Source organism: Falco biarmicus, chromosome 4, assembly GCF_023638135.1.
Source record: "Falco biarmicus isolate bFalBia1 chromosome 4, bFalBia1.pri, whole genome shotgun sequence".
Classification (NCBI taxonomy): Eukaryota; Metazoa; Chordata; class Aves; order Falconiformes; family Falconidae; genus Falco; species Falco biarmicus.
The window spans coordinates 107,853,068-107,878,958 of record NC_079291.1 but is presented as its reverse complement, the minus strand read 5'-3'; the positions used below and the strand labels follow the sequence as shown (position 1 = coordinate 107,878,958).

The following is a 25,891-nucleotide window of genomic DNA, read 5'->3' as shown; positions in this document are numbered from 1 at the left end:
AACAGTCATTAGGAAGAACTTGAAATGAATAACCGTGTCAGGGCAAGAACATAGAAACGAATGTTATCATCTTAGTTTTGATACCCCTGCTAACAAAACTTGGTCCCACTGTGAGAGGACTATGGACATAGGCTGTGGGACAGGCTATCCACGGTAATCTTGATGATGGGTACATTTGGTTGGGAATAATTGATGCATATATTATCCATGGGAAACACTTGTTTTACGCGATTTCCATTAATATTTCTCCTCCTTTCTCACTCTGGTGTGTCTCACTGTGGAGCTGCTGCTCCCTGAACTTCCCAGTTCTTGCTGCTATAGGCAAAAAACCTCCAGGTCCCTCCTCCTTACTGCTGCTTGCTGTGGGCAAGATACTTTTCTGTATTGCTACTTCAGCGCTCGAAGTGAAATATATCTCTTATATTATTCTTTTGGTACTAACTTTTAATGCAAACATTTGCAAATAAACATGCAATAAATGTTAACATTCTGCTGTTAGCTGACTGTTACTAGCTGCCCTGTTTCTCTTCCCTGTCATCTGGAGCATTTGACTGTAGTAGGGGTGAATAGCATGCAGCAATAAAACCAACCCTTGTTCCTCTCGTGGTGTATTGCTTGCATATACCTATTAAATAAACATTTTGCTTACAGAGACTTGCAGAATCTTCATGCAGTTTATATAAAACCAGCAAAAAAAAGGGACACATCTGCAGGCTGCCTTAGCTTCATCCTCAGTATGTTATTTCAGGTGATTTCCTTTTGTTGGTTTTTTGTTGTTGTTGTTTGTTTGGGTTTTTTTTAAGTTACAGGCATGCCTGGCACTTAGTCTAAAATAGTTGCAAAAATAGTAGAAACTGAAGAACAATTGCTTAGGTTTAAAAAAAAAAAATTTGGACAAAGTCACTCACAGTCTTGCTCTGATTTTTTATCATGGTACTTGCTACTAGGTGAGACATTCCTTTCTTGTACCGTAGGTTGCTTGCAATTAAACCATATACAATCACTCAAAGTTTATACAACGCAAGAATTTCCATATTCAGGGATCTCTCTGTAGCCTGCTGAAATATCTACAAGCACCATGGTGCTCTAGCATACAGTAACTTCTTTCAAATATCTATGATACCTGTGATGGAACATTTTCCTCTTAGGACACGCAAATGTGCATATGGGAGACACCTAACTGAGTCATTTACATGCTTATCGGTCTCTCCATCAGCATCAGATCTTAGAGCAGTTTCAGTCTATTTCTGGAACTTCTTCCTTTTTCAGCTTTCAGCAAGACATAAAAGCTGCAGAAACCCATAGGTGATTGGTCAGCTTAAATAGGTTTATTGCTAACAGTTAATTTTTTTCTTAGTCTACAAAAAGGAGTATTATTGTTACAGCAACAATTCATCGATAGCAATTCTCGTGGGGTTTTTTGTAAAACTCTTTGCAAAGAAGACTTTGCTGCAATCTTTAGTTTCCGCTGATCAGCTCTCACCCATCAAGCATTCCTTCACTCTAACGTTTCAGACTTAATTTAAAATTCAACTTCCACCATAACTTCAAATCATGAAAAACTAGTTGCCCTGGTATCTGGTGAATGCGAGTTCCATCTTTTTGCTGGTATCAAGCCTTTTCTGTTGGCTACATGCCCATTCTATTTTGCCACAGCATGGAACTTGTGCAGGAGACTGATGCTAGCAAGTAGAATATTCTTCTGCACTGTCTCACTGGCTGCTTTGAACTTTGATGATGGATCATTTTGCCACATCTTAATTTGTTTTTCACTGCTGTTCTTGCAAAAATTCAGCCATGTAGATTTTGTGCCTTTGTCAAGCTCTCCATCTCTTTTTTAGCTTAAGCCACAAGTTTAACTCTGAGGACTGTTAGCAAAGACTGTAAGAGATGCCCAAAAACTTGCAGTCCACTGTTTTTTTGTCTTTTCATTCTCCCTTGCCAGCTGGCCTCATAGACCAGCTTTGTGATAGTTGAGGGCAAGTCCTACTTCTTCTTTACACATCTAAGATAGGGGTGCTATTCTGGCACTCAGGAAGTCTGCTCTCCTTGCACTTGCCTCATGCAAATACATGCCCAGTGGTGACCATACAGGAAGATGTCTTTTTTTTCACCCTCCTACTGGCATTGGCTTTTTTATTTAACTTAACAGAATGTAGATTTATCCAAAGTGTGTTCTTCCTCATTACATTTTTCACTCTTAGTCAAAAGCCATTTTGTGATAAGCTGTTTTATTTCGTGTGCTTGCCTTTACTATCAAGACAAACTGCTGTTGATTTTTGATTAATTCTTCAGAGGTTTTCTCACATTTCCAGCCCTCTGTTAATTGCAGTAAGTTATTTAAGAACCATCAGTCTTTCCCAAAATTGCTATATCCTACTGAGTTCTTGCGTATTCAGTGTTTTCTGTATGCTATCCCTGATAGCTTCCCATGAAGAGGAGGCTAATCCAAACGGCTGACAACGGGGCAGAAGCCCAGCAAAGACACCCGTGGTGGAACAAAGACTCTTTTTTTTCAGTGTCTTCACATTATATGGGAATGTTGCTTGGCATCTTAATTTTGCTGTGAGTTCCTTGTAATACTTTCTCCATTTATGGTTGTTGGCCTGTGTTTTGGGGTGTTGTCCGTTATCCAGTAGACAGACTATTACTTAGTATCGTTAACAATTACCTATGCAAAACACTAGCAGGCGGCTCCCCTGGAGCACCTGTTCTCAAAGTTGTGGCTATGGCAAACCCTGCACCACGTTTTTGAGTACTTGGTCTCTTGTTCCTCCCAAGACAATACATACTTCGTGTGTTTGAGAAAAGCAGACTTAGGAAGTGTATTGGATTTGAACTGGGCAACAATTTACGTTTCTGGTATAGAATGGTGAATGTAGAGAGAGGGAGTGAAGGCATAACATCACAAAAACAGGGTCACGAGGAGCTGTGTTACCTTCCTGGGCAGTATTGCAAGACCGCGTGTTGGCAACCACTTTTGAGTTGCACTTTTTCCCTATTTTCTTGGGCCAGTTGACCCATTAATAGCCTCTTCGAGTCTGTTTTCCCCTCCTTTCCCTCTTTTCTAAAGGCATCTTCAGCTTTCCAAATAATTTCTTTAGGCCATTAAAATACTAGTAAAGCATGCCAGGCCAACACTGAAATCTTTGTAGACATGTAGACAGGTCATATCTGAGAGCACGCTGCTTGCTATGTGAATGACAGAGGAAAAGAACTTCTCCCAAAGCCTGCTGTGAAGCCCACATTAAGGTGAAGCGCTATGTAGTCCAAGGACCGGTCCAAAGAAAAGATGATTCAAAAGGCATCATATTTTCGTAGAACCACTGCTACACTCACAGGTGAAATTTTTGACTGAACGTGAAGGCCGACCCATTAGGAACTAGGCCCTGTACAGACAGTACAATGTCAGTGGTGAATGACAGTATTGCTCCGGCAAACTTCTAGGGCAAGAAAATGACTGGCAGCGAGTCCTCCAAGTGTATGGGAAAAGCAGCCCTGCAGAGGAGGGGGCAAGTGACGCTGTCTGAAAGAATTCCTCCTTTCAGAGAACAAGCAGTGCTTTCACAGCAGTGGATACTTAGCCGTGGCACACAGTATACAGATTACATCAGGTCCATTCGCTGCCTTTAATTATTTTTTAAAAAACAAAAGCGTGAAAATTTCCAGTTCTAAATTTCAGTTTTCGGGAATAAAAGCATAAATAATAAAGGCAGTATGAAGCAGGCAACAGGAGCTGGTGGAGAGCAATAGCACTGGTTCTTTGAAAACCTGGAACAGTAGCACGCTGTTCCCGTGGTATTAATGAATAGTTGTGTGAGACGTACAAAAAGGCAGTATGTAAAGTATGTTCTACAGCGTTTTTTTGCAGGAGCATCAATAGTATCACAAACAGATACTAATACATCACTATAGCTAGATCCTACAACAAATGTGGTGCATTTGCAAGTGGTATCATCGGAAGAGCACATAGGAGCTAAGTATAGATACTGTGGCCATTTCAGAAGAGCAGCTCTTTACACTTCTAACACTTTAAAAACACGTCATTTTTGTTGGCATTTATGCAATTAACACAAGTATCTCAAGCATGTAAGTGACAGATTTAGCTACCTAAACGTGGGATATGGATGCCAGATTTGGGAACACCATCCAAGCCAGACCTTCACTTTCAGTCTGCTGCAGCAAACTAAATTCTTCATCTTACCCAAACACATGCCAGCATGGTCTACCAGCGCATCACCTGTAGATGTAGATCGCTCAGTTATTTGTTTTAGCACATAATGCCCTTATTTCATCCCTACAGCTCCTTGCTGCACAAAGCTGTGCCCTGAAAGTCAAGTTAAAAAAAAAAAATTGATTTGAATTGCAAAGTATAAAGTTGTGGGGCTCTGCCTGCTTGAAATTGCACACAGGCTGAAATGAGCTTTACAAAATCCAGGCTTTTCAATGCAGTGGGCTGGACACAAGGGATACTTTGTGCCGTTGCCTTTCCAGTCGCATAACGGCTCTCCATGTCTGTCCTGCGGGCACAGCCGCCACTCCTGGGATGAGGTGCTCCTTGAGCTGGTGCAGTTAGAGAAGAGGAAAACCAGACACGATCTTCCTGTTGTCCAGGTCTGGCCCACGAGCCATCAGTTAAGACTGTTCTGAACTACAGCGCTCAGTTCAAAGGGCTGCTAATTGTATTTTAATGACAATTTAAATGATAGTGCTGATGATTTCAGAAACATCCATATCACTAATTACTAGTAGTCTATGTGGTGCTTTAAGCAGGCAAAGCACTGTAGAAATGTGAAGTAACATTATTAATGTTCTCAGTGGCCTTCAACATATCAAAAGCATCGTCCCGTCTTCATAGGCCCAAACCTCTGCCCTGGCTGCTCACATTTATGATGCAGCTGCAGCAGATTTTTTTGCAGCATTCTAGAAATAAGTAAGAGGAGCAGCAATTCAAAATGACTTACATTCATTAACCAAATTGCTACCAATATTAAAAAAAACATACCAGCAATTAATATTAACTAAAATTCTTACAACATCCTGCTTCAGAACATTTTAGCTTAAATACTGGTTTGATCAAACTGAATCTCCGAACAAAGCATGGTCAGGATGTTTAAGTAAGCTTGCCAGAAACACCCGTACTAACAAGCAGCATTTGTAGCGGGCGTTATTTCTTGCCTTGTCGTTGCAGCTGGGCAGGAGGAGCGGTGGCATGGCGGGGAACCCAGCCGGTCTGCGGAGCACACGGGGCTGGAGCTGCGCTGGTGCCACAGGTCTCAGGGATTTCGGCTTCCAAGGCTGGCAAGTCGGTACCTGCCAGAAGCATTAAATTCCTTTCTGAATGTTTACTTGCATTTTGTACAAGATACCCATAGTCTGTTGAGGAATCCATTCTCCAGAAAAAATATTTAGAGTGCAAGTCACAGTTTTGCCCTTCAGAAATTCAGCCAAAACACATTGAATCTGCTAACCACTGACAACATAGTGGTGGTCAAGATGTTTATACATAAAACACTGTATCAGTGAGAGTAAAGCACAGATCTTGCCCATGTAATAGATATCTAATACCGAAATGGAAAAGCTGGCCAAGCCCTTTTCTAAAATAAATGCTTTTACAAGAATATAGGTTAACTGTAGTACAGTGGATTTTAACTGCCAAATCTGAGCAACTAGAATTTTGAACAGTTTTACTGGTGCAGAAAAAAAAAAAAAAAAAGAGGCTTGTTTCCTCACTGGAAAATAAAATGCATCTAAATAAATACTAATGCTGATTTTTTTTGGTGAAGATTTATGTGATTAATCCCTTTACAGTCCTAGAGTGTATTAGGTTTCACTAATCTACGCTCAGTTTTATGTTAGATTGCCGGCGTAGGACAAGAGCGAGGAGCTTGCTCTGCTCTGCAACCAGGCAGGCAGCAAAGAGGGTGAGATCATCTATGTACACTTTACACCTGAATCCAAGGATTTTGTGCCTGTAGTTGCATGAGCACCTGTTTGTGTGAGCAAGCCCCTGAAACTGCTTTAAAAGACACATTACTTTATGCAGATAAGGTGGCTGGTTATAAAACAAGATTTGCACAGGAGAGGAATTTTGCGTGCAATATTCAAGATGCCTTTTTTGCAGCCATTTGATCGGGGAGTTTTCCTTTCCACGTAAATGATCAGTCTCACTTGCTCAGGTAATGCTTTAAGCATGTTATTTGTGTGCCTCTCCTTCTTCTTAAGGCTGTGCAGCGATGGTGTCTTTGGAAATGAAAGTAATGAAAAACTTTTGCACTTTGTTACTGAGTGCCGTTTTTTCCTTTTAGAATGTCGATGGTGTTTGAAACTGAGTAGATCCGAGGGCAAATAATTCCTCCCTTTTCTGTTTCAGGAAACACTTGCCTTAACTGCCAGTATGCTCTTACAAATCTCACAGCTTGGAGAGAATAGCAGACCTGAGCTGATGCCAAATAAGTGCTGGTCTGGTAAGAGATAGCATTTAAACTTATATATTCCCAGATTTTTTAATAAAACATTATTCATTTGGTTTTCGTTCTTTTCAGAAACATCTGAGATATCGGTATCTTATTTTTTTTGCGTGGTTTACACAGATTACTTCCTCATCTTCATTTATTCTTTTAAAGATACATCACTTGAAATTTATCCTGTGACTTTCTTGCCTTTAATGCCAGGAAAGCATTTAAAATTTAGAGAATGAAATATTTGTGAATAATGGCAACGCTTTTGCAAGAGATGAAAAGAGTTAAAAAACCTGCAGGCTTGTCAATTGATGACAGAAAACCTTACTTCTGCAAGTCGTACAAACATGCAGCCTGGCCTGCGTTCAGTGTCTTGACTGACATAAAACTAGAAACATTAATTAGCATAAATTCATAGTCTAGGTTTTTTTTTTAGGGGGGAAAGGTAAATATTACATAGTTCTCAGTAACGAGAGCATTTTTATTTTCCAGAAGACATCAGTTTTAATTCTCCAGATACTCTCAGTATATAGAGCAACTTTTGATCTCCCCCTACATAATACAGCACGGGAGAGTATCTCTTTAAATTCATTTATAAAATAATTCAGGACTGTGGGTGTCTTTGATCTGTTCCTCTCTGCTAAAGTACAGAAGAGAAGAACATGTCGCTTAGCAACCCTGCGCCGGAATTGGGGGGGGGAAGCGGGGAGGGATGGATGGTCCAGAGTCACAAAAGGGAAAAGATTAATCCATGTCAGAAAACTAAACTTCTGACAATGCTTCTCTAAAACAAAGCAAACAAATAAACAAACAGATGTTTGCAGAATTAGGTAATCTCACTTTCTCCTTTTTTTTTTTTTTTTTTTTTTTTTTAATCCCACTTCTGGTCTATTAATAGTAATCTTACAACCAAATCAGAAAATCAGGCACGGGATAGGCAATGCAGGCTTAAATAGCTTCAGGACTGGGCTGCAGTCGAAGGGAATCTGAAAGTTTTATTTTTAAACCAGTTAAGCGTATTTTAAATTTAATTATTATTGTCAAGACTATCATAATTAATTTCATACCGCAGTTTTCGTCTGAACACTTCAAATAACTTCTGTGTGGAGTCTCATCCTATTTTACAGTTGGACAGCTTAAGTGTCACCAGACTGACTTATTTAGGGTCACTTACCTTATTTTAAATAAAAATCTGCATTTCTCTAAATGGTTACCAGGCTGTGATCAGCTGGTAACTAGGTAACATCTCAGTAACTCTGAAAAAATATCAGTAACAGTGCTGAAGTAGATGAGCAGCACTCTGACAACCTCTACCATTTCTGCAGCTGCAAGATGATAATGTCCCCGCAGAGCAGTGGCAGGAGCAGGTACCGTCTCAAACAACTCCTGCTCTTTCCATTTCTGATTAGTGCTGTCCTAGAGCAGCCCTAATTTAGCTTTTTCTTTTGCATGAGAACTCAAAACATCAAACCCCACAGCCCTGCATAGCTGAGTTATGGAAGAGAAAACTTCTGCAAAAAAACTGTAAGAGGAAGAATGACAGAACTAGCCCACTTCAGAGTTTCACACAGATGAAAGATATCATAATTAAATAAAGATAAATCGTTGTGCCTGGTCTTAAATTAATGACCATAAAGGTTATTTAAGATCTTCATTTTTAGGCCACTTCCATGTCCTGATCACCTAAAACTTATTACTGAACATAACACTTAACATATAGTTTAGAGAATCCCTAAATGCTAAGGGTTCATCTTTCTTCCAGAGCTCAGTGCAGGCAATTCTCTCCTCAAAGTCTGTAGTAAAATTGCAGAGTATTAGAGCAAATGCCTACCTCCGTCCAGAGGCCAGAAGCTCATCTAAACTGGCATCTATTGCATATTCCACCAATTACAAACATACTTGAAACTGGACATTATTGAACTCTGAAGTAACGCTTATTTTCATCTAGTAAGGGAAATGGTAAATGATAGCGTGGACCTCATTAAGATCCACAGATTAAGTTTCTTAGAACAGTGTACCAAAGAATACATAAGTAACAAGATAATTTTTTATTACCCATATATAGCAAAGACTGTCTCCAATGAGATCAGTGGGAATTTTACTAGTTACTGCAGGGGTGCCTGGATTTTACCCAGGATCTCAGAGTGTGCTTTTTGTATTGGCAAATGCTTATGTAATGTGATTCTTTGGAGAAATTTAATTAAAGAGAAATGTATAAAGTACTTGGCATTAAGTGGTCTGAGTTTATTAACATACAGTATTTAGAATGAAGCCCAAACTAGAAGCAAATAATGCTAAACGCAACTGTGAGCATTTCAACAAAATTTACTTTTTGGAGAAGCTTGTATAGATTTTCTGCATTTTTGTTTTTAACAAGTATGTTCTATATGCTTTCATTTTTTTTGATCCAAAGAAATTTAGAGGCTTTATTTGAAATGTCGCAAGCTGAAGCAAACCCCATTGACTTGACTTTATCGTTGCTCTCAGTTGCACCAGGGTCAACAATTCTTTACTGTAACTTAATACTGAATAAGTATTTTTGCTGACTGCCGAAATTGAGTGGGAGGAGGAGTCCAGCAACAGTAGAACTCTTTCACTTGTGCTTGTGTTTATGGTACCAGTTCATATACTTAGTGGGTTTTATTTTAAGGAAACAGAAATATGTAATATCCATGAGGTGAAGATTATCTTGGTTGGAGATTCTTCTTGTTACAAAAAATTCATGCAATTCCTCTAACAGAGAAGAACATCTCCAGCTTCTCAAACAGGCAGGCAGATTTTGTGAGGCTGGTAGTTTAGAGGAGTATGTTTTGGACTACGCTGGCTTAAACCCATGTACAATTAACATAGCTTTCTGATTATGGCATTCAAGTTACCAGATCAGGATGATACATGAAAAAAGCATGCAGGTAAGGCATCATTTGCCCAAACATGTCATCACAAACTGACTTCCTAAAGGTATGTCTCAAGCCGGAGAGTGAAAACACAGATGTGTTATATTTTTCCATTTCAGAGCAGTCATTATAATATCACTGTGATGCAGACTACCTTCATGACTTGTTAATCCCAGTACTGAGAGAGGGAGAGTAACCTAAATTCCTGGAAGCACCATGTTGGAGAACTCTCAGTTTAGCACAAAAAATCTTGGAAATACGTTGGCACAGCTAAGTACTGGGGAAAAGATTTTCTTGGGTGTGGGACACCACACTGTGACAGCCTTTGTTCTTAGGGAAGCATTTCTAATCTAAAATGTATCAGACTACTTATTTCTCTTGTAATGCCCTCCTAAATGAAAACAGAATTATTCTGCCTTTTCACGATACATAGAAAAGTTTGAAGTTAAAAATAAATCTCAGATCCTTCTCAACAGAGGCACAATGGCTGTCTTTTTATCTTTAAGAAAAAAGCATGCTGGTCCTGTTGCCCTCTGCAAAACAGTAGGTTGTTACAGAAAGGCTTTTTGGTATTTGAGGCTCAGTTTCCCCAGTGATCAGTACTTACAGCAATGAGAACTGCAGCAGTTCCAGAGATGCTGGGCATCTTTACTGCTTGGAGTGCTACCACAAAATGTCTGGCTCTAGCACCAGAGACCTGGCTTATAAGTGGACTGAAAAATTCACTGAAATGCTTTGATGTTGCATATCTGCAGAATCTGAAAGTATTAGGAAAGTTTATTTTTAAAAGGGAATTAATAAAAGACATTATAAGGCTATGCAAAATAATGGGTGGTATAAAGGAAGGTCAGGAAATTCTTCTTGTTCTCGCCATGTAAGGAACATGGCCATTCGCAGAGGGAGATACAGTATGCAACCCCCCCCCCCCCCAATTCAATTTCACAATGTGCCCTCGCTGCCAAGTCTGTCCCCTGACCCAGCCCAGCTGAGCAGGATTGTTGGACAGCCTGCCCCCAGCCAGCCCTGCTTGCTGCTGTCACTCATCGGAGTTCACCACGAGCAGCATCTGCAAGGTGTTGCACCACGGAAAATTTGTGACTGGAAGGAAAGGGGTTTGCAGGAGAGAAAAAAAACAAACCACAATGGTGCAGAGAGGTCCTTGTCCTTGGAAAGCCTGCTGAATGATACCTTTTCCCTTGGATGAAGTCATATTTACATGGGGAATTTACATGTGTCAGTGACTGTGGCAGAATATTTCTGAGGAAGCCCCTTGTTAATATTTTGGCAGCATGGGAGTGTTTTTTTCCCAATTGCAAATGTCACTCCATCTGCCACAAAGCCAATGGTTCCAACAGCCTGGCCTTCCCCGTTAAAGGGACATCGCAGAAGCATCATGTTTGTTGCTGGGATATTGGGAGAGGGAAGCAGCACGCCTGCGTGGCCCGCGGCAGTGGCGTGCTCTGCTGGTGGAGGGTTTGCTGTGGGAACACAAGGCAGCTGAGGAGGTGAATCATCCCTCCTATTTACTAATAAGTGAACTTCTAATTTAGTTGTATTTAACATCATCTAGCTAAGATTTTGAGAGCTCCACTGGCTTACGTCTGAGTTACATCATAGAACTATGGGTTGGAAGGGACCCTTAGACCTACCTCCCTCTCCAAGCAGGACTGGCACCAACAGTGGATCAGGTCTCCTGCGATTTTACCTAGCCAGATCTTGGGTGAGTAGCCTCTGCCAGCATTGCTGTATCCTCCCAGGGAAGCAGTTCTTCCCAACGTCCAGTCGGAACCTCCCAGGCTATTGTCCTTTGCTGTGCCATCCGTCACTACCAAAAAGAGCTTGGCCCTGTCTTCTTTCCCGCTCCAGTTCAAGCAGTTGCAGCCTGCTAGTAAATCACCCCTTAGCCTCCTCTGCACCAGACTAAAAGCCACAGCCTCCTCCATCACCTGAAGTGTGTGCTCCATGTCCCTGACCATCCCGGTGGTCCTGCTGCCTTCCCTTCCCATTTCTGATCATCCTTGTGGCCTGGGGGCCCCAAACCCAGACATATTATTCCAGGTCTCTGAGGTGGCAGGGATAACGAGTTCCCTCAACCTGCTGGCCACCCTTCTTTGAAAGTAGGCTAATGTGCAGTTTGCCCCATTTGCAATGAGCACAGCATTGGCTCACGTTTGACCCGACATCTGCCATAAGCTCCAGGTCCTCTCCAGGAGGGCTGCTGCTCCGCCGGACCGTCCCCAGCCCATCCTGGCACATGGCTGTATTCTGCCTGACCTGTGGGACTTATTCTATGTCTCGTTCAACGTGATGGGATTTCTGCTGGCCAGATCCCAAGCTCCTGAAGATCCCTCCACAAAAGTTACTATTTGGCATGTCAGCAACTCAACACTCGTTTAGCATCATCTTCAGATTTGTTGTTTCTGCATTCTTACATCATCAGTCAGGTTGTCAGGAAAGATGCTGAAGAGGATGAGCCCTGGAATCATTGGCTTCCCTCCAGCCACCGAAGAGCTGGTGAGATGCTGATGGCTGGCTGCTAGTCTGGAGTCTCTCTGGGTGAGCGTTCTGGCAGTGACATGCAGACTGAAGGAAGAGCTGGATTTCTGTTTGGTACCTTAACTGGTGACATGTTAAAGTGTTTTAGCAGATGGTAGTGGGCTACATAGTGTGCACGAGTAGCAAAGGCAAAACATTGCTTAAATTTAGAAGAATTCTGTAAATAGGTTTCTAAAAATAATGCTAAACAAGAAATATTTTTTACCATGTACATTTTCTACTTTTTTCAATACCTAGTGTAGCATTTTGGAGTATACCGAAGTTCTTTTGCAATTAAAATAATTCATTTGTCTCTTTTCCTGCGTTGGAGTCAAACCAACCTCTCACCGTTCCCAGGAGCAGGAGGGAGAGTCCTCCATGCCAGGACAGCCAGTGGACCTCTGCAGCATGCCAGTCATCCACATCCCGTTCCTGCTTCAGCTCAGGGCCTGATCTCCTAAACCTCAGGTGCACCTCCCAGTGCTGGGTTACTGGCTTGCCTGGGACAGGTGGATGGCACTACCTGGCTGCAGTTCCCAACACGTTCAAAGTTTAACATCATAATAGATCAATCTCTGCAAAACGCTTTGATTTTAGCAAAACATCACATGTCCACAACACATCTTCCTGATTTGTTTTTTGAAATCTGAATCACGAGGGAAAAAAGGTGTGCTATTCCATAAACCCAAAAGAGATATCCAATAGAAAAAACCAAGCTCAATTCTAAAATGACTTTCAGTGATGACTTGTAATCTGTGCAGTTTCATCTACTTGATAATGCCCAGCTTAGTGTTAGATCTAAAAAAAGAAAGAAATGAGAAAATCATTCCTTTGATATGCATTAAATTATTCAGTTAGTAAATTAGTGAATCTTATCCTGAGTGTTATTAGCTATTAGCATGTTACACTTCTTGATGTTGCTCATGAAGAATGCATATGAAAATGAGGAAAAGATTTCCCTTTTGAAGTTGCTGCCACTTGAGTTGTTGACATTTCTTTTAATTGGTGGCTGTCCTCTTGAATGCAGTATTCTACTGTCTTTTTATGAGAGAGTCTTCATTTTTAATTTGTTCTCTCATTGATGAGATTTTTTTTTTTTTTGAATGGGTAACTCTCAAAATAATTAGCCTTTCAAGGGAACCATGTTCTCCTAAATAGTTATTAATGAGTATCTCCCCTATTCAGTATACTTAGGCCTTTTTCATTAGGAGAATTTCAAGCTCACATCTCGCCTGGTTGAACCATACCTGGTACCGCTGGAGACAGCCAGCAGGAATCTCACTGCAGATTTCAGGAAGAACAAGACCAGCCCCTAGGGATGAGGAAAGATCATTTGCCTTCACTTTGTCTTAGGAAGATTCTGTTTTCTAGGAGAACCTACAATTGTTTCTTCAGGCTCCAGGGCAGAATGGAGGAGGGAGTGAAAGAGTGAAGGCAAACAAGGTAATTCCATCTGAACAAGGATACTGTCTTCAAAGACTGTATCAGCTTCAGGAGCTGGGCTAAGGAGCCTCAGTTATACTGCCAGCTATACCGTACTGGAAACGTACAGCTCCCTTTTATTTAACGTTAAGTTATGCTACATAAAAATAAACCCACTAAACCCAATAATGATTCTGCATCTGAAATTATTTTCCCACTAAAAAGCCAAGGATCTTCAATAAGAACATACTTTGTTTTAGAAATGATTGCCAGTATTGTACTTGCAATTAATGCAGCACTCCAACATGTCATGTGGTGCTGCATTAATCTAATCCCATTCTGGTTCCTGTTTGGCTTCTCTAAACCAGTTCTTGTTCCTTCCCTTACTCTTGTCTTTAACCTTAAAATCTGCCTTGAGCATTGCCGGCTATTCTGCTGAAATGCAGTCTTATACTTGTCTCCTTTTGATTTACTCTTTCAAAACAGACTGGAACATCTTCCTCATCCTTTCTCTGCTTCCCTGTAAGCTCTCCTGCTCTCTCTTCCTGCTTTCTCCGTGCTTGGTCATTTAGGGAGCTTCTACCACAGACACGAATTCTATCATTCCTGGACAGGCTTCTCTTCTTCCAAACCAGAACCTCAGCCCAGGTCTCTGGCATTTCTTCCTGAAGGTCAGTATCTTAAAACATGGGGGTTTAGAGTCTCTTCCAAGCTTGTCCCATCAGTTTATTTCCCTGTTCCTATGACCAGTATGATCACATTACTTTTTTGTCATTCCCATCCACTGTCTCATCTTCAGCAGAGGTTACTCTATGGATTGGCCTGTACAGAGTGTATCTAAATTCAACAGCTATTTCTCCATGACAAATGGCATTTAAGATACACCCTTTTCTAGCCTAGCTGAAAACTAAACCTTTGAACCAGGCTCTGATGATCTTGTAGCTCACATCCTTAACATGCCTGCTTTCTGGGCTTGACCAATGCCATTAGAATGATGAAGTAAAATATTTTTTTCTAATTTATGGCTTTACATCTTTACTAATCTCTTCAGTCTTCTTTTGTTTTCTGTTTCTCTATTCAAATAAGTTACTGTTCTTTGCTTTCCTGATACCCTCCTTGACCCATCTCCCCTAGCCATCTCTTTCACTGGGAAACTACTGACTTGTCCCTCCAACATATAATTCTTCCAAAATTTCCACTGCGGCCAAGAAGTTATTTCACCCACAAAGCTGTCTTCTAATCTTCCTCAAAATGCTGTCAGAAGATCCTTGTTCTCCTGGAGGTGCACAGAGGTGGCAGCAGGGGCTGGGGGTGGCCCATCAGCACAGCCAACGCCACCTTCCATCTTGCTTGGCCATTCATCCTTGTCTGGTTCGTCCCCGGCATCTCATCTCTCTGCCCTAAGGTTGCCATTGTCATCTGCATTTATGCACGGCCAATTTCAGTGGCCTTTTAGTCCATATTTAAGATTTTTGTGCGTAACAGATAATAATAGCTGGCCATTTTGTTTCTGCTGGCTATTCCGATCCTGCAGTACCCAAAGACTAACGTCTGCACTTCCTTGCAATAAACGGTAGTCATTTTTTAGAGGAAATAGCTCAACAACTACAGCAGGAAAAAAAAGGGTCAGACACATCAACATCACCTTTCAGATTGAAAATCAGTGTGAAAATATTTAAAATAAAACCCAAGGTGGTCCAACATGAGTTGTAAAAGTTGGTATAAATGGCTGACCAAACAACCATTACAGAGCCATAACTTGAGGCCTCACTTCGGAGAAGAGCAATGTTTATAGAGAAGCTAATTTCATTTTATTGAATACTATTAAAATAACCTATTAAAAGTTATAAGTTGTAGTTTAAAATACTGCAGTGCGGCTCATAGAAGAACTAGCATAGACTATGAAGTGGCCTTACGTGGTGATATATTTCTGACATAATATAATATAAGCTATTTCAAGAATCCATTTACAAGTAAGCTGTCTGGGTAGAGCCCTGCCCTCGCTGAAATCAATAGGAGTTTTGCTGGCAACATCAATGAAATGAGGTTTTCTTCTCATTTCTAGCCTGTGCAAGATTCAGTGTTGGGTCAGGCAAACAGTTCTATTGCATGCAAGTACTAGTGAATTTAAATTCAGCATTTGCTTAGGAGAATTACTAAATGGAATTCAAAAAGTGATTTATTAATGGTTAATTAGTATTATTTTTTGTTAATTTGTCCAAATTTCCTTATTGGCAGAAGCGTCTTGTTATTTTGTACAGTAGCATCCCTCTGCTGTACCAGTAAGCTTAAGCTGTCAGCCCTTGGGAGTGAGGGGTGGGTTGCTTCCCTTCCCCATTCCTATGGAAAACTAACAAAAGCAAGCATTTCAGAGTACAAATTCCATTATTACACAGCTTAGGAGCTTTGCAAGCACCTAAATACTGCAAGTGCTATGATAATTTATCTTTGAACTTGTTAGTAACAATGCATAATTAACAAGTAAGCTGTAGGAACATGCAATTGCTGTGTATTTACCTGGTATTTGCCATGCAGTTGGGGCATAATTGCAGAGGTTATACCTGCTCTGTACAATAGGAGTACACGGTGTACAGTGTACTTTATTTTGTGTTGTTTCACATCACTTGGTCCAGTGAAGCAGAGCACAGTGCAACAGTTTAACGAAGTATTTCATTCTGATGTAGGTGGAAGCAAGCCACAGGTAGGAAACTGCATGAATCTGCACAGAGTGCTGTTACTTAAATGATTGCTGTGGTTTCTGGCTATTCAGGGTGGCAACCTTGCCGTTTGAGCTCTGGCTATTTGTATTTTGGACTGCTGCCCTTTCAGTGATGTAAATGGACTTGAGCATGCAAATTCAAAATAAGAAAGGCTAGGGTCTGTTTTGTTTTAGAATAGCAACTTTTTCCTCTCATATATAATATTGTAGGGCTCTGTAGTAATTACAGGTAAAAGAAAGCACCGAAAGAGTACATCTTCTTAAAAAGTTTTAAAATACTGTATGCCAGCACATCACCATTTCTTTGCCCTAAAGCTCAATTAGTATTGGAATATCAAATGTGTAGTCACATAACGTAGGCACTGGGGAAAAAAATACCAGCTAATGGTGAAAAGTGCAAATGTGCTGCATCTGTGAGTTAGTCACATTTTACATGATTCAGCATAAAAGGTAAGTAAAACCAAACTAAAAGATTCTGTTATGTTTGAGGTCCATGTCTAGCAGGAACAGGAATACCATACACATCGCTTGATGCAGGAATTGCTGAGCCATTTCTCTAAAATGGTGGGATCAGCCTTTAAACCGATGCATGTAGTATTACCTGCTCCAAGGAGAAAATACAGAACTTTCTAGAGAGTGGATACAACACTACGCTGGTTAAGTAACTTAGCAGAAGCATGGATTTATTTGTTGTTGCTGAAGATTTAAAATTTAACTACAGCGTACAAGAAAACAATCTTAAGAGCTCCCTGTTCTGTTCCAGGTGGAAGAGAAAGTAGGGAGCTTTTCTAAGTGTAAGTTATTATTGTTCAGCTTCATAATAATTTTCTTGTCTTGAGGGACTTGATTTATGAGTATAGCGTTAAAAAAAAATCTTGCTCAGAAAGGCCAGCGGTATGACATGACAGGGCATGCATTGTGCTGTATTAATTTCCAGTTACTATGTTGGCTGTGTACAACTACATCACAAAAAGGAGATGCAAATTAACACGATATAATTATCCTGTTTGAGCATCTCATGGTGATTTTACTGTCTCTGTTAAAGCCAGCACACTCACAGCTCAGCTGAGCCGCCTCGGGTCCGCTGGCATGGGGGTGGTGGTGGGGCTCCCTGCAGGAGCTGCCGCGGGGTGTGGGGCTCCCCTGTCCCCACGGCTGGGCTGGCTGCAGCACCCAGGGTGGTGGACAAGCCCAAACTGCTTGTTTGAAAGATGGGTTCAGGGAATTTCGGTGCTTAGCATCAACAACTTACCTCCACAGCCAGCTAAGTGAAGCAGACTGAATTATCCCAAGAGTTATTTATGAGTACCAAGAGTTAAAAATTCAGCCCTTCTCAGGTGATGCAGCTTAAGAACATTAATACCATGCACTACGTTTTTTCTGCACTGACAATTTCAGTTTCAGATGAAGTTTGTTTGAGAGCAAAATATAACTTCCTTTTCCAATGTTTATATCTGAAAAAATGTTAATTAGTTTATGACTTGCAGTCTTCAGTAATTCTATGCAGATGTGGTTTTTTAACTTGTTCAAGGTTTTCCCATTTTCATAGAGTGGACCCTTTGTAAGGGACCATGGCCAAGACACCCATATGTGTCCCGGTTACAATCACAGACATCATCATCTGTGAATTTAATGATTTTTTCATTTCCATTTTTCCTACCTAACATGATAAAGTGCCTGGGTGTCAGTTGCAGCAACTGTTTACATTATTTAAAATACAGTAAAGTATTTCCACTGCATACCAACCAGAGCCAAGGTCTGTATTTTCCAGACATCTTCAAGGCAAACATTTAAAGCCAACTGTAAGACTTGGATTTGACATTCTAACTCTGGTATACGATGGCAATTGGTGTTCGAGTTGACTTTTACCTCCTTTTCAATATCACAGAGTCATGCTAACGCTTTTCTTTTTGAGAGGATGCATGGTAGTAAAGTACCCAGATCCCTCTGAACGGTGCAATCATTCTTTTAAACTTTTAGCTGAAAAGATAGTATTTTACAATCTCAGAAGGACAGTTTCCTCCATCTAGAAAACTGAGAAAGGAAAGCTTTCCACAGACTCCTGCAGGGTCGGGATCAGACTCGTCAGCTAGCATTTTGATGCAGTCTTATTTTTCATTGAGATGCAACAATAACCAGGAGAATCCTGTCTTTATTTCTGGGAATTAAGTAATTTTTAGATGGTGAAATTCTGCATCATTTCAGTCATAATTTGGAACCCAACCACTTTATATGCTGTTGAAAGCCTCATCTCTCACAAGGGACATTTTGTGAGACAAATTGTAATGAACTGGGATGAGACAGAAGCTCTGGTGAGGAGCAGATTCAAGTTGTGAAGTAGGTAAAATAACGTTCTCGTTAGGGCTGAGAAAACTACCTTCTCGTTAGTGTCAAAATTACAGATGCATGTAAACTGCAAGCATCCCGGTGAATGTGCAACCCTAAGTCTTAAATAATTTTTCAATAAAATGTGCTTTCTAGGTGAGTGTTTCGGGTTCAGAAGTGGGATTGTTCTACAGGAGAATGATCAAAATCAGCTCTTTTGATGTTGTGTTCACAGAAACGGACACCACGTGATGCAAGTTCATAAAGAATGAATGGAATTAGGACAAATGTTTGAAGACTTCTTGCAACAAATTGCTCACAAATAATTTATGGCAAGATTTACTTGCAGAGTGATTACAGCACACGTTTTTGAGAAAAAAATATTTAAGAAAACCAATCTGCTTGTGGACAAATAATGAAAAGAGGAAGAGGAAAAATTCCTTTAACAAATAAGAAACTGCAAATTATTCACTCAGCTCAGCTAGCAACAAACAATTTTTATGGTAGTAGGAGCTCATGGAGGAGGAGGTAACTGTATGAAGAATGATAGATTCAGTATCTTCTATTGCAATTCTGGAAGGGGTTCCAACATCTAATTTAAAAGCCATTTTCCTCCTTTTATCCAGTAAAGAAAAAATGATAGTCAATGCCTGTGAGCTGTTTTGGGCAGACAAAATCTATTTTGTGTCCATGCAGTCCTGTGGTCGCTGACAAAGGCTAGCTCATAAGGAAGAGCAGGTTTTTATTAGGAAAGATCTCTCTTTCCAGGAAAAAAACCCCAAAATCTGCCTGAGGAAGGATATTGCCATCATAATCCTCTTTGCATCTTCCCATGAGAGAGTAAAGGATTCACCTTTCCAGAAGAAACACGTAATCCGTCTTCAACTTGGTGTATCTTTTCAGTCTCAGAGTTGTGGAGTCTTGTGTGAACTGCATCTCCACCAGCCCACCTTCCAGTCCACAGTAATAAAATGGTCAGTGATTTACTTTCCTCTTGGAAGAATACAAAGAACATTTTGGGCATCTCTCGCCTAAGACCACCTTTTGTCTCTTCCCCCCACTCACTGGGAGGAGGTCAGCCACCTCTTGGGCAAGAGGCTCCGGGATGCTGTGCCGGGATTCTGGCAGAGTTATCTTCTGCTCAGGAGAGAGGGTGACTGTAGCACGTTCTGTTTATGCCTGTGGCATGGTAGATGCAAGTTCAGCATTCAGATCTCCTTAACTCCTTACATGTGTATTCTTGATTCAATATTTAATTCCTAATTTAATTCCTGAGCAGGCACATGCTATCTTTCAAAGCCATAGCAGGTGCAAGAGAGTCCACTTGATCTCTGCTGCTTTACTTCACAAAAAAAACTTAAAATGCTAATGCCATAAGTAAGTATTACAGCACATCTTTGGGTGAACGATATCTGACATTACCGCAGATTTTAGCCACAGTGAAAGATTTTACAAGCTACTTTGAGCTAATGGAAGAACAGTTTTAATTTAAAACACTGATGTGTTTGTTCCCGTAAATGCTGATTGCCGTAATTCTGTTCTACGCTGTTGGCTTGGTTATACTGAGCTGAGTTAGCTTGTTACAACTTATCACTAACCATTGATTATAAATGAATTTTATTATTTCTGTGTTTCTAGAGAGAAAGCTATCAGGACTGATACATTTCTATGTCCACTGGAGGGAACAATGACAAAAAGAGGTGTATTTCTGCAAGAATGTTCTAGGCCACATTTTCGACAAAGGAAGGATGTGCTGCCAAAGATGACACTCAGCCCAACAGGATACAAGATGCGAACATCTGCATCCAGTTGAGCTGTGCTGAAACCACCCTTAATTCCTGCCATTTATACCTTTCCTCCCATGCTGCAAATTCACATTAGATTCAAGACTGCTTGCAATGTCCTTGGATGGTAATCCCAGTCTGCTGCTGGTGAACGTTCTGGCCCTGTTCTGTGCTTTAGGAGCCCTTTCTACAGGATCTGCCTGCTCCTGGGACAGGAGCTCGGGGCACACAGTAGCTCATACCCTGCAAAGCACTTGTCAGAGGACAGCTAATACGCTGGTGAATGAACTTCAACAACTGCACTACAGAAGCGCATTAATTCTGACTATAATGTGAATACAGACAGATTTCTTAGGCTGCTTCAGTCTACTAACTGCAGATATGTCTGTAGGTCGGTTGATGCAGGTTAAGAAACCGGCCACTGCCCTTTGCCTTTACGATCCCATATGCAATTTTGGAAAGTTTGCCTAGAGAGGGTAACAGAATGTTCAGCTGCTGCGCCCCCCCCCCCCAGCCTATTGGCTTTTTTGCTTTTGTTTAATTTGCTGCATGTGATTAACTCCACTGCCTTTCTGCCTGGCAGAATCTGTGACTGAAAATATCCTGTGAGTATACGCAGTATGCTGTAACACTGGTGGAAAGTAAATAAGACCATAGTCTTCATAATCACTGTTTTTCCAAAGAACTACTGCTCCCAGCAGACAGGCTATTTTAGGCTGTAAATGGAAATCAGAAAATGAGATTTTCTTTCTCTGCTAGTTCTTCTCCTGGGAATTTTAGTGCTTTCCCCTGTGCACCTGCTTTCAGTGTTGGTGGCAGCATATTGATAATACCGGCCTGTTGGAGGATTGATCAGTAGAGCCTATTCTGAAATACACCAGTGAACGTGGGAACTGATTTCCAGTAGTACCAACATACTAGTTGTTGATATAAAATCGAGTGTTAGGTCAAAACCACATCTAGATAGCCTGATTTACTCCATGATTCAGGTGACAGTTCACTCAAAATTCAGACTTGCAAAGTAAAGGTATTTCCTAGCTACTTGCACATTTTGTTTGAATATTGGTATTGTATTTTCATCTCAATTTTGCAGACTGCCTTTTATCTCCTGTTTGATGGTCTAAGTCCCGTTACAAATGTAGACACTCTTCATATGTAGTCCTGTCGATACCAGTGATGTCTGACCTTGCCTCCAGTTCATAGCACAGACACGATCATCCATATCATACTTATCATATGGATCTAATGCAAGATCTCTGCACAGTCTTTAAATCTGAGAAGTTCTAATTATCATTCTTAATACTTCATTTATTATGCATTTTTTTTCTGGAAGAAGCTTTGCATTGTTAGGAATTCAAAAGATAAGGTTTTGCTACAGCAACATGCAAATCTCAGAACGAGAACTTGAGAACAAATTACAATCTTTAGCAGTAGCTGCAGTTTTCTGATACCCCAAATGGTGTTGAGAAGGATCTTCTGTGGTAGGAAACACCCTAATTATTTTGTGGCACGGATACTGCTGTGATACTACATCTGTACCCCCCCACATTTGATTGGATACTATCAACAAGCATCCTCTGACTTTGCTGAGTAGCCGGTAATTTATTTTAGTCAATTGTGGTACTACTGAGAAGCACTGTCTTTCTGCCTATATAAATAAATAATATATTAAAAAATAACCTTGGAAAAACATTAATCATGGTATTTTTTTCACTGAAGGAGGAGTAGGCTTTTTTGGGAGCAAACCTACTGAGTGAAAGATAACTTAGTCAACAAGGGTCAGCTCTGACATCGAAAGCAGATGAAAGACTGTGAAAAAAACCCATATGGCTTTAAATAAATGAATGAATAGAAAGACGGCTTTGTGTTGTACCCAGACATCACATGTGATAATCCAGACATCAAAAATTGTCATAATCATGATTTTTTGTTCTCATAGTCTTCCACTTTGCTTTGTCATTTACACCATTCACGTGCTTGACTTTAAGCAGCCTGATGCTGGTTGCTTAGTTTGACCTTAAAAATATAACGCAAATTGCAAACACATTTAGAAAGTTGGAAAACTCTTATCCAGGAGAAATTCTCAGAGCACAAAGAAAGATGTGAAGCAACTGAACTCTTGGATTTACTTTGAAAATGTCCTGTCCCGCTGTGCCTCTCCTTGCACACCGCCAGCTGCGGTGGCCCCAGCTAACATTGCTTCCCCTGTACTTTTTCACGGCAGGCTCTCTTCCCTTTACGTTTTTTTTTCGGGCACCTTCATCCTCATTCCTTTCTACTCCTCTTTCTGAAGCAGCATGAGACCCAGTTGCTACCTGTGGCCCAACTTCTTGCTCTTTTACCAACTGCAGACCTTCTTTTTTATCATTAATAGTAGTTACTTACCTGGGTGTGTTTTACCTCTGTCCTTTAATCCCGCAGTTTTCTATGTAAAGGCCCTCATCCCGAAACTCCCTTCTTGTTGAACCACTGTGGCTCCTCAAAATTAGAGGAGCAACAGCATGCAGATGATAGAGCTCGTTAGAAACACAGCACACAGCGTAACATGGTTAGCCATCACCAGATCTACTGTTAATTCTGTAGCCTTTTCCCCAGAGACCCCTCTGGCTTCCCACGTACCGAGCAGCTGGAAGCAGGCAGTGCTTTTCTTCCCTTTCCTTGGCACCTCACACCACAGAGGACATCACAGTTGTGGTCCCAGGCCCTGTACCTTCTTTTTCCAAGTCGAGTCTCCCATGCTGCGGACCTACCATCTTTGCCTTCCTCACTCGGAGCCCTTTGGCTCCCAGCTCCTCGCCCCTCCCTGTGCCATGCCCCAGGAGGAGCCTGGCCAGAGGAGATGGGACTACTCCAGTGTTTGCTACAGGACTGCTGATGCTCAGCCACATCCCACGTTCCACTTACCTTGTTGATGAGATACTAAGCAAATAGGCACACCCGCTGGCGCCTCAAAAAGAGTGCTTTAACTTAATATTTGGAAGGTTAGTTATCATGGAAATTGAATACATGCAATATTCACATAATGTACGTAGGTGGGCTTTCCCCCCATCCCCCCCCCCCAAGGGGTCATCTAAGTCCTGAAAACCAAAGCACATGACTCCATAGGTAGATCAAATTGCTTCTAAAGAAACATGATCTTTTTTCTCCAAGTCTGAAAAATCCATCAGAGGAAAGAGGAGGAGTGGGGAATAATATCCCTGCTCTTGTCAATTCTGTTAAAATTCCTACTGAAATAAAGGGATAGCAGAAGAAAGTGTAACGAAGAAAAAGAGGAAAGAATCCCTTTGCTAGAAAAAATGAGCGGTTTAATTGACCCAAAAGGCTTATTCTTACTCGTGAAAAGTATATAAGAAAAAGTCAAAGCAGAATTTGAGAAAGACAGATCTATGAGAAGCTACCATATTCAAGAATGACAAGTTTCATATAAACACCAAATATAAAAGAGCATCTCTGATAGAAAAGTGCAGTCAACAGGTTGGAGCTCTGCAAAATCAAGCAGTGGCCTTTTGTGGCAACTGTTGCAGTCGATACTACAGAAGATACTGTATTTCCTAAAGGGATTTCCAAGTGGAAGTGGTGCAGGGTTTTTTTATAGATTCACAGAACACATTCACCTTCAAGTTTACTGCATTCTCCGCCAATATAAAACCACTTTTAAGTACAGATGTTTCTCCCAAACTTAGCAGACAATGATTTGCAATGGAAAGAGGAAATTAAATAGCTTGATAGATTGCTATTCTTTCCTCTATCTGGTCAGCAAATTTAATTTTTACTTACATTATATAGGCATAAGCAAGGAATTAATTCATATTCAGCGAAATAAGCCCGTACCTTACATGAAACTGAAGCTCAGCTGAGCACATCTTAAAGGAGCGTGATGTGTAGGAGGGCACAGGCTCGGCAGACCTTAGAAACCAACACATCAGGTTGAGCACCCTAAAACTGTGTCATCCAAACTCCACTAACTGGCTGGGAGCAGTTAGGCTGCTGTTCAGTGCTTCTCTTGCATGTTCTTGTGGCGCTGCTGACAGCAGCGTGATTACAAGCTCGTGAGCTTTGAGTGCCACACGGCTATTAGCCAGCAGCATCCTGACATACTGGAAAAGCTGAAAGCCTGCTCTTGTGATAACCACTGAAACTTATCAAAGTGAACAGTTTAATTGATCCAATTAAAGAGAGGCCATTGCATGTCCAGGCTTTTATTTACAGCATTCTTCAGGTGTTTTACTTTGCTGAAGATCCTATGGGCTATTAAGGAGGACATGTATCAGGATATGTATCAGAAAAACATGTTTTCTTAGAATAGAAATCAAGACCAGGAGGCAGAAAAACCTCACTACTTAAATAGGGCTCAAATACAAATGACAAGTGTGGGCTAATCCATCTGTCAGTCTTCTCCTACTACAGTTGTTCTGGGTGAGCAAGGAATACTATGTTTTTACTGATGATGCTTACTACATGTTGCCCCGTACAAGGGGGTCCCATTGTGCCAGGCGCTGAGCAGGCACAAACGAATTGGTAACCCTTGTCCTGAACATCTTCGCTGAATAATGTACCTTCATCTCCTGCTTTCTCAGCCTTCAACTAGAAGTTGGTTTTTACCACTAACCTGTAAGGTAGTAAAAGGGCTCTGAAGCAAGCTGTATCTTTGGTTTTAAATAATTAACTATATTGACTTGGATACTCTGAGAGCCTCCACTAATCTCAGCCTTCCCAGCAGTTCTCAGATAAAATAATAATAAAAAAAAATTATATACACTAGTCTAACTCACTGTCAGTTTTATGAATGAACTCCTCTGCCACATTCACCACTTGGGACCAGACCTGCTGCTGGTCTGTCCTGGTAGGTTTGCGCTCAAGGCAACGGCAAGACAGCCATTTATTTCAGCTGAGAATCTGATGCCTGGCTGTTTTGAGATAGAGTGAAACTTGTCCTCCGTAATTACTTTATAATCAGTGAAGAGTGCTTTCTAGAGCAGCTTGGTGTAATACAAAATCATGCTTTAAATATTCTGGACTTGTATTGTGTGCCAGCAAGGAAGGACAGTGACCTGGAGAGTGCAGGATGTTCACTTGAGAGTCCACAAAAATACTATGGCCGTGATAGAACAGACAGAAATAGTTTAACCAGGCCTGAAGTTGCTAGCAGGGGACCAAGGAAATCAATAAAGCAAACGGGAGAGCTAGACAGTTTGTGATGTCTTATCTCCTCTATATTGCCACATGGACTTTTCTTTATTAGGAAAATAAATGTACTTGAATGAAATATCAACCTGTGGTTATGTCTTCTATGTTGCAGAAAGAAGGTGAATGTATTATTTATCGGGATCCTTTAGGTATTTTCCTTTTGCCCACGCACCGTGTGCAGAAATACAGGGGGCAGTCCCTTGACAGACGTGAAGTTACCTGTGCCAAGGCAGCGAGCAGGACAGCAGACCACACGCCTGTGGTGCCTCCTAGCACTGAGACACATATCCCAGCACCTCCCTCATGCAGTTTAGAAAAATCACTATTTTACACACTGGTTTTCCATGGGAAGATCACAGAGTGCTGGATGCAAGATCATCGGTACAGACCGTGGGGTACCACTATGAGTTTGGGTAGCGTGAGAACCCAGGGCTGGAAGGGAGACGGCGGTTACAGAGCTGAGGCCCCAACGCCTGCATGCCACTGGGCAGTAGCTGTCTCGGGCAAAACGGTATGGAGGATACCTGCTGGCACGCCACAGGCACGGCAGCACCGTAGCCTGCA

At 41.2% G+C, this 25,891-nt stretch overlaps 1 long non-coding RNA gene across 5 annotated transcripts in view; it reads left to right on the top strand.

The window, feature by feature from the left end:
* Positions 1-25,412, top strand: part of LOC130147877 (uncharacterized) — a 28,361-nt gene extending 2,949 nt beyond the window's left edge. Inside the window, exons 2-5 of one of the 5 annotated variants that reach the window (XR_008821415.1) lie at positions 5,192-6,179; positions 6,374-6,467; positions 16,795-16,825; positions 18,592-25,412. This is a non-coding gene — a long non-coding RNA (uncharacterized LOC130147877). Of the gene's footprint in view, positions 1-5,191; positions 6,180-6,373; positions 6,468-16,794 lie in introns of all 5 variants that reach the window. The other 4 variants (XR_008821416.1, XR_008821414.1, XR_008821413.1 and 1 more) reach the window with 4 other exon arrangements.
* Positions 25,413-25,891: the final 479 nt, after the last annotated feature.